The sequence below is a fragment of the Thunnus albacares genome, chromosome 5 (assembly GCF_914725855.1).
Source record: "Thunnus albacares chromosome 5, fThuAlb1.1, whole genome shotgun sequence".
Classification (NCBI taxonomy): Eukaryota; Metazoa; Chordata; class Actinopteri; order Scombriformes; family Scombridae; genus Thunnus; species Thunnus albacares.
In genome coordinates, this window is record NC_058110.1 from 27,929,636 (window position 1) to 27,937,460 (window position 7,825).

The following is a 7,825-nucleotide window of genomic DNA, read 5'->3' on the forward strand; positions in this document are numbered from 1 at the left end:
GGGATCTTTAAACAGCTTCACATTTTTCCAGGTCTGTCTTAAAACAGCACTCACATGCCCAAATGTACACTGAAAGAATTAATGGCTTGTAATAATTGTTCCTCCTGTCCTGTTTTGTGTGAAAATATGTTTTAAATTTCAGCAGAAGCTAATGGTAAATGGCTGCATTTTATAAGCACATACAAGGAATTGTATGTGCATTACAATTTGCCTTTCATTCACATACACATACAGTCATGTTACCATCACTTCAGAGGACATTACATTGACTTACATTTATTTCCTGGAGACTACCCCTAACCACTACTTGCCCAACCTTAACCCAAACCCTTACCCTAACCTTAACTAACCCTAACCTTAACTTTTACCTTAAACCAAGCCTTATTTTATGATTTACATTATGGGGACTTGCTTTTTGTCCCCAAAAGGGAGGCAAGTCCTCACATGTGATTTAAGTCCCCATAACATGAGGAATACGTGGTACACACACACAAACACACACACACAGTTTAATGTGTTTAAGCTAATCTGATTGGAGGTGATGGAGGAAATGAGTAGTCGGACATAGGAGGATGTGAGAAAGGAGGCCCCTGGGAGGAGGAGAAGGACAATACCATCCAAGACAAGACCATCTGAGCAGGAGAAAGTGAAAGTAAAGAGAGATGCAAGGAAATACTACTTTTGACAGAGAGAAGACATAAGAAGCAGCACCGAGGCTGAACAGAACAAGATGCAGGTGGTGGTGGAAGTTGGTCTGAGGGAAATTGCAAACGCAATCCAGGTGTCATAAGCTCTCAGCACAGGCTCTATTTATAGTCTGGCTTCCCGCTGTTGGAGCTGTCATTCTCAGTGTGCTCTGCAGCCCGTCTCGCCTGCCGCCCGCTAGCTTCTCTCTCATTAGAACTCCACAGCACAACACACACCCCGGACACGTCTGTGGGCGCTCTGCATAATTCACAGGTCAGAGACTCATTCAGCAGCATGTGTTAGCCTCACACACACACACACACACACACACACACACACAGACAAGTACAAGTCACACATACAGTAAATAGTATGATGTTTGAAAACAGCACACACATGAACAAACAGGTACATAATCAGCAGGATGAAAATCTGGGAAATATGCAAAAACATACACGTTGACTTGATTAGGGAGGGAAGAAGTGCTATTCATTTTCATTTTCAGTCTCACTGATGCGTAGGCCTATAGAAACTTTCCCGCTGACATTTGCTGACAGCAAGTTCTTCCACTTTTCTGAGCACTTTGACTATCCCTATCAGCAGGCGAAGCTGATGATCAGTGTCTTTCTCTGGACGTCACTTGTCCCTGCTCCCTGCTCCCTGAGATGATAATGAGGCTCCCAGCAGGCCTGCTGACAGCCTCCTGTTGTGTGGCCTCATCTCTTTTAGCGCTGCACTGCAAAAACAAAGAGGTGGGTGGGTGTCGTCTATCCGACCCAGTGCCCCCGGTCCACCCATGCCAACTGTGCTTCCAAAAAGTGCGGGCGTAAGTATTTTTCAGCTATGCAAATGCACTGGGACATTAAAATACACAAGTGCACCCAGGAACAAGGTTGTGTTATGAATATGAAGTCACAGAACACTCATAATTTGATTTTGTGTGTGTGTCTGTGTGTGTGTCTGTGCACCCTGTGTACCCACACACACACTTACACGTACACACAGTGACACAAACTCAACTACCCTACTGCTTTCAGGCACAGGGTGCAGGTGAGAAACGCCTGCCAAATTTCCCTAGCTGGAGCACTCGTTTGCATATGCAGATGTTAATTACCACTGGAGCTTGTATGGGCCAATCGGCAGGCTGCTGGAACAGCTTGTGCATCTCTCTCCCCCCACAGGTCGCCGTTTCCACGGTTACTCCCCTGGCTGATAATAAAGATAATCACCTCCGATTTCCTTCATGGCTCATTTTCTCCTGCTCGCTTCTGAAAGGCCAGAGCGCCGCTGTCTGATTTTCCACGCTGAGCTCTTATCAGCACACCAGGGCTGAGCACTGGGGCGGGGGCCAAGTCGACACACCACCTGCCACACACTCACCAGAGGGGACAGATTCGTTCAGTCAGGGTCTCAGATATGGAGGGGTAATGAGTGCAAGATCATCCATCCGGTATGGTGTAATTGTGGTTGGAATAAAGGCCTGGATGAGAACAGGGTCAGATCAGATTAGATCAGGTGATGGTTGTTATCACACAGGCTGACAGGGCTGACCCCTGCCTGTTCAGTAAGAATGAAAGTGGGTTTTCAAGAACCTTGAAATTAAGACTCAGTCCACTAAATCAATAGATAATATCCATCAAATATTTTCTGATTGGTTTATTTAAAGCCCTATATGATAGGCTACATGTCCAAAGATGGGATCTGCTATGGGCCCATACAATAGATCCAATCCCCACTTACTGTCTCTTTGTCTGCCAACCCCCCTTCTTTCTGCCTCCCTTCTTGTGCTCCCTTGAATCCATTGTCCAGATAGAAACGTGCCTAGGATAGCAAAGGCTCACTTTCGGCACACTTCTTTGAGAATTATTTAAGGCTTAGGAGTTTCTGTGAAATGAATATTTGATGTGGAGGACCTGAGCGTCTCCCGACGAGCCCAGAGCAACACTTCAGAGAACGACCGGGTTGAGGTGCATAGCCCCCCTGCTTCAAAACACACACGCAAGCACGCATCCACACACACCACCTCATCCACTCATCACCATAAACAAAAACACTCCAGACATTTTATGGTGGGTTATTGAATGAAAAGGTCTGCATTGTTAAGTCTGGAAGCAACATGATCTGCCATCTTCTTTTACCCTTTGGCTTAGTTTAGTTTTCTTCAAGGTTCCTTGCAATCCTGTGGGTGATTTTTTTCTTTCTGTCTGGAATGCATTGCCCAGGCTTTCATATTTTCATCCTACTTTCATATTTATCTAATTTATGATATGTTGACAGGTTCATGGCATGACATTAGTCAACTCCATATGTTTGCTATGTATAGAATTGGGGAAATGTAACACTAGAAGAGTTTATTCCTTAGTTGGAGTTTTTTTTTATTACCACAAGAGTGCAGAGTTGAGTCACTCAGAAATCTCTTTTCCCTTTGTGAAAGGCATGAGATAGTTTTAAAAGCCTGGTCTTAGACTGCCATCTCATGGTCCACTTGGGAAATAGCTTTATGGTCAGGTTTCCCTGTAAAATGAGGAAACCCACTCAGGAAAAGTCTAAACAGACAGAAAATCACCTAAACAAGGAGCTTGCAGCTGTTGATTTCATGTAAACTCACATGTGCAACAGTTCAGTGAGTTATATTCATTTAAAAAAAATCTAAAAAGGTTCATATTGTGGTGAAAAATAAAACAGAATAATGAAAATCTTTAACATCTGTTCCAACAAAGCTGTATTTAAACTTTATGTAGATTTTAATGGGGCACTAGAGACCATAATATCAGTCAATGCAGAACTTTTGCAAATATGTTACAACTGGCTAAAAAGTTTTATACTGAACCACCAACCGTTAACTGCCAACAGTTTGACTTATATGAAAGTACTACACAGATGAATCAAACAGATACATGTAATGAGAGCCATCTGGGTAGCCAACAATCTAATGAGTTAATCCCACAGACCTTATCTGGCCTTGTGCTGCCAGAACACACACAGTTTATTATGTACTTACAGGATGTCAATACTACGGTGGCATGCTCTCATCTGGTATCATGCAAACAGCACCGTTTCATTTCCTGTGGTCCCTTTGAGTTGTGGTACAAAGGAAAGTCCTGAAAGTTAACAATTTAAAGGTTTATATTTCAGTGTTCGGATATCAAGTTGAATCAAAACAAGGACTTCTGACATGAATTGTGTTCAACATTTATGAAAATGACATGGCAATATTCCTGCATGCTTTATTCCTCCTCCTGCTTGCATTTTTTTGCTGTGTTTGTGTGTTGTGTTTTGCAGTTGAGGCAATTGAAAATGAGGATGGTTACATAACTCGGACATTAAAGACTAATAAATGATTGCTCAATATAACTGAAAAAAAAAGGGATTTACAAACAAAGATGTCTGGCAGTGAAATATGAGTTGTGAGATGTCTTTTGAAGTACTAAATACTTTGCTCTCATTCTCTGCAAGTGCTTTCTTCTGCATCGATATGCATATATCCATAATAGATACACTCAAAGAAAATCTGGATCAGGGGTTTAAAACTCCTGGGGGGGTTATGATTGAGAAGACTGAGACCCAAAGCACTCCCAACCTTCACTACCCTCTCAACCTTGAACGTAAATCACTTCAAGATGTCTACCGAGCCACCCAATCAGAGCCAATTAGGGCTAGTTACAGGCCTGTAGAGTTTGCCCTTTTCAAAAAAAAAACATGAGGAAGGACATGAGGAAGCTGGGGACAAAGAAGAGACTCAAAAGGAGGTTGTGGAGAGACAGAAAAAAGTAGAGAGGGAGAGAGGAGATTTGTGTGTGTGTGTGTATGTGAAGCACTCGCTGAGAAGACATCAGGTTTTGTGATTTTGTGATTTTTCCAAACTGTGTTGCAATTGTTGCTATGTTGACTAACTTCTCCGTCTTGTGTTATGTCTCTGATCACATGTGTCCAAGGCTGAGTATGCATAATTGTCTGCTCATGAAACTGTTGCACACAGTATGTGCGCACTTTGTGAATTGGGCTGGGTCGGTGGGGACCATGGGACTGATTTTTATGAACAATAGGAGTAGGCTCCCTCCAGAGGGGAGTGCTAAAGAAGAACATCTGTATGGGATCAAGGCGATAGAGAGAATGGAGTAGAGTTGAAGGTGGGAGGAGAAGGAAAGGGAGGATTTTGGCATTTCACTTTGTGTTTTGGAAAGTACAACGCAGACCTCTCAATCAATAAAACAAGCAGGTCATGCATACTGTAGCAGAGCTAAACGGATAAGAGAGGGAACTCTGCAAGATTATCAGGACTGTGTATCGAATATCCAGTTTATTGTTCCTGCAACACATATTCAACAGTATTTTGTGTGAAAATTGTGTTTACACCGAAACATTCTTTGAGTTTTCCAGAACATGATGTAATAACAAAAGAGGTTGAGGCCTCAGTTATAGCCTATTTCCTGTTTGCTTCTGTCTCCTCTGGCTGTCTGTTTTCCTCAACAGGACTCGACACTTGTGTCGAGATGATGTTATGGTGTAATGACAGGCAGGTTGTTTTCTTTCTTTTTATGTTTTGTAGGTGAATTAGAAGTTCTTTACTTACTTGCCTGGTCTGGAATGCTCTACATGATCCCAGAACTATTAGATTTCCTCTTTACCAAGTATACCTTCATTCATTGTTCCCACAATTCAGCTTCCAAACCTGAGAATTCGGGATATGCTTTGCACATTGATCAACTCTCCAGGGTATTCTGACAGAGGTCTGGCTGTTCTGTTACACTACATACACTAAGTATCGCTGCCTTCGTGAAGTCTTCCTGTTGCTCTTTCCACACAGCTCCCTTGGTGAGAAACTAGATTCTCGTGCTGTCCAGCCATTATGGTGCGGAAACATTTGATCAGGTCTGTCCCGTTTCACACGGCCTTATGTAACGGACGTGGAAGGCAGGACGCCAAGATAACACAAGCCACCGGGTTAAGGGTGAATATAAATACGTTTCCATGTTCTTCTTTCAAGAGTTTGGGGGTCATCCCTGGGTCTGTCTGCACACTTCTGGACGCACAGGGCAGGGCAGTGAGCATTCCTGGCTGTTACAACGCATCATGTGCAGGGAGAATAGCAGGAAACAGAAGAGGAATTGGATGCAGGAGTGACGATAGATGGGTCGGTCAACAGGATGATGAGGGCGGAGAGGAGCCCATCTGACTTCATAGAGAAAGAAGAGCATCATCAGACAGAGAGGGAGGATTTGTCTTCGTTTCCTTCACTCCATTGGTCAAATCATCACTGATGCCTGTGTTGTGTAGAGTCGCTCTGCACTCACATTCCTGATCCACTCCTCAATAATGAAGAAGAAAGCAGGGAAGACTCTGAACCACCAGGAATGTTTGTTAAGATTTTTTATCTTAACAAACAGAGTTTTTTTTAAAAAGTATTGTAGCACACACCATCTGTGCTGTACCAGATGATTTCAACTTGATGGCATAATATCATAAATTTCTCATCAGCTTCTTCACATTTACACAAGACTGAGTCCTTAAGCTCAAAATAAAGAATACATCAAAAGCAAAATATATGTAAATTAATAAAGGGTATGTCTATAAAAAAAAAAAAATCCCTCACAATTATTTTCAGGTTTTACAGCTGTCTGAGAAACATTCTGTCAGTATTTGGTATATGAGATTCTGACTTGCCACAAAACAGAAGAAGGATACAGAATAAAGAAGGTAAACACTCCAAGCAGAGATGGAAGAGGGAAACGCCACCACCAACACTGTTACTGAGAACAGTTACAACTCTTGCAGTGATCTCAAATTCATGCATTTTAGCGAAAATATAAGCTCTTGATGTAACCAACATTACCCCCATATTTATGCCTGCTAGTGGTGTGCTAATGGTTTTATTTTCGTGTCTGGCCATTGACATGACCCATCCCTCATGGAATTATTCACATAGACATATTAATTAACAACAAACCAAACATTACGGCGTGTAAACCCACCATTTTCTAACAGCACAATACATCAACATCATCCAAACGTACACAGAAACATAAACCGCCCACAAATGACACTCCAGTAGATATCCAACAATGGAAACACAAAAAATATACAATCACGGCCCCATAAGCACAAAACACAACATACAAATCCAAACAAAACAAAATCTACATATTAATCCATTCATGTCAAACGTTTGATACTTGATCTAGTTCATAGAGAAATAATCTGCAATCCATATAGAATAAAGAGGGTATTTTTCTCTCCCTTTCCTATGCTTTAGAAACATATTCAGAATACGTGAAAAACATTATCAAAAAGTATTCAATCAAAGTTCCATTCTCACTTCCTATTAAATCTAAATCTGTAACTTTCTTACACAATATTTTTCATGAATCATGGTATAAAGGACAGTGTAGAATGAAATGAATTTTGTTCTCTACCTCATTCAGCTCACAATATTCACAGATTCTTTCATCTATCAATCACGCCTCTGTATCTTCCAGTTTCAATAAATAGTGGTTGAGCTCATAGGTCTTGGTTTCACAATCCCGTGTTGTAATCGGCAATCACTCCTTGAGTGGGGGTATGGGTAGACGCCTTACTGGGGTCATCAATTGGAGATAATATACCACATCTTATCTGTGCACAGAGGGGTCTCTTACTTTTAGGCAAATCATACTTAACATTTTCACATTTGTAATCTTTCTTTAAATGAAGTTATTATAATAACTAAGTTCAGGAACAAGACCACGGCCCGCTCCTTCTCACCAATTCACAACACCTGCGCCTCATTAACCCAAATCACCTGTGCCTCCCGGCCACATACCTGCGCGCATATATAAGTACGCCTAGCCTCCACCTCTCCTGTTCGTCTCGGTTCTCTCAAACCCCACCCCCCCCCCCCAAAAAAAACCCCATTCTCCTCTCTCCTCTCAGTGGGCAACACGGTGGCTCAGTGCAGCACTGTAGCCTCACAGCAAGAAGGTCCTGGGTAACGAACTCAAGCCGTCCCGGGGCCTTTCTGTGGAACCATCCGGGGGATGATGAAGCAAAAATTGCTCATCAAGACCCCCACCCTGAGTCTCCATCCCCGGTTTCCTAGATGCTCCAGCCTCAACTCCAACTGGTCACTATCCATCCATGACGGCGACCCACATCCGGCGTC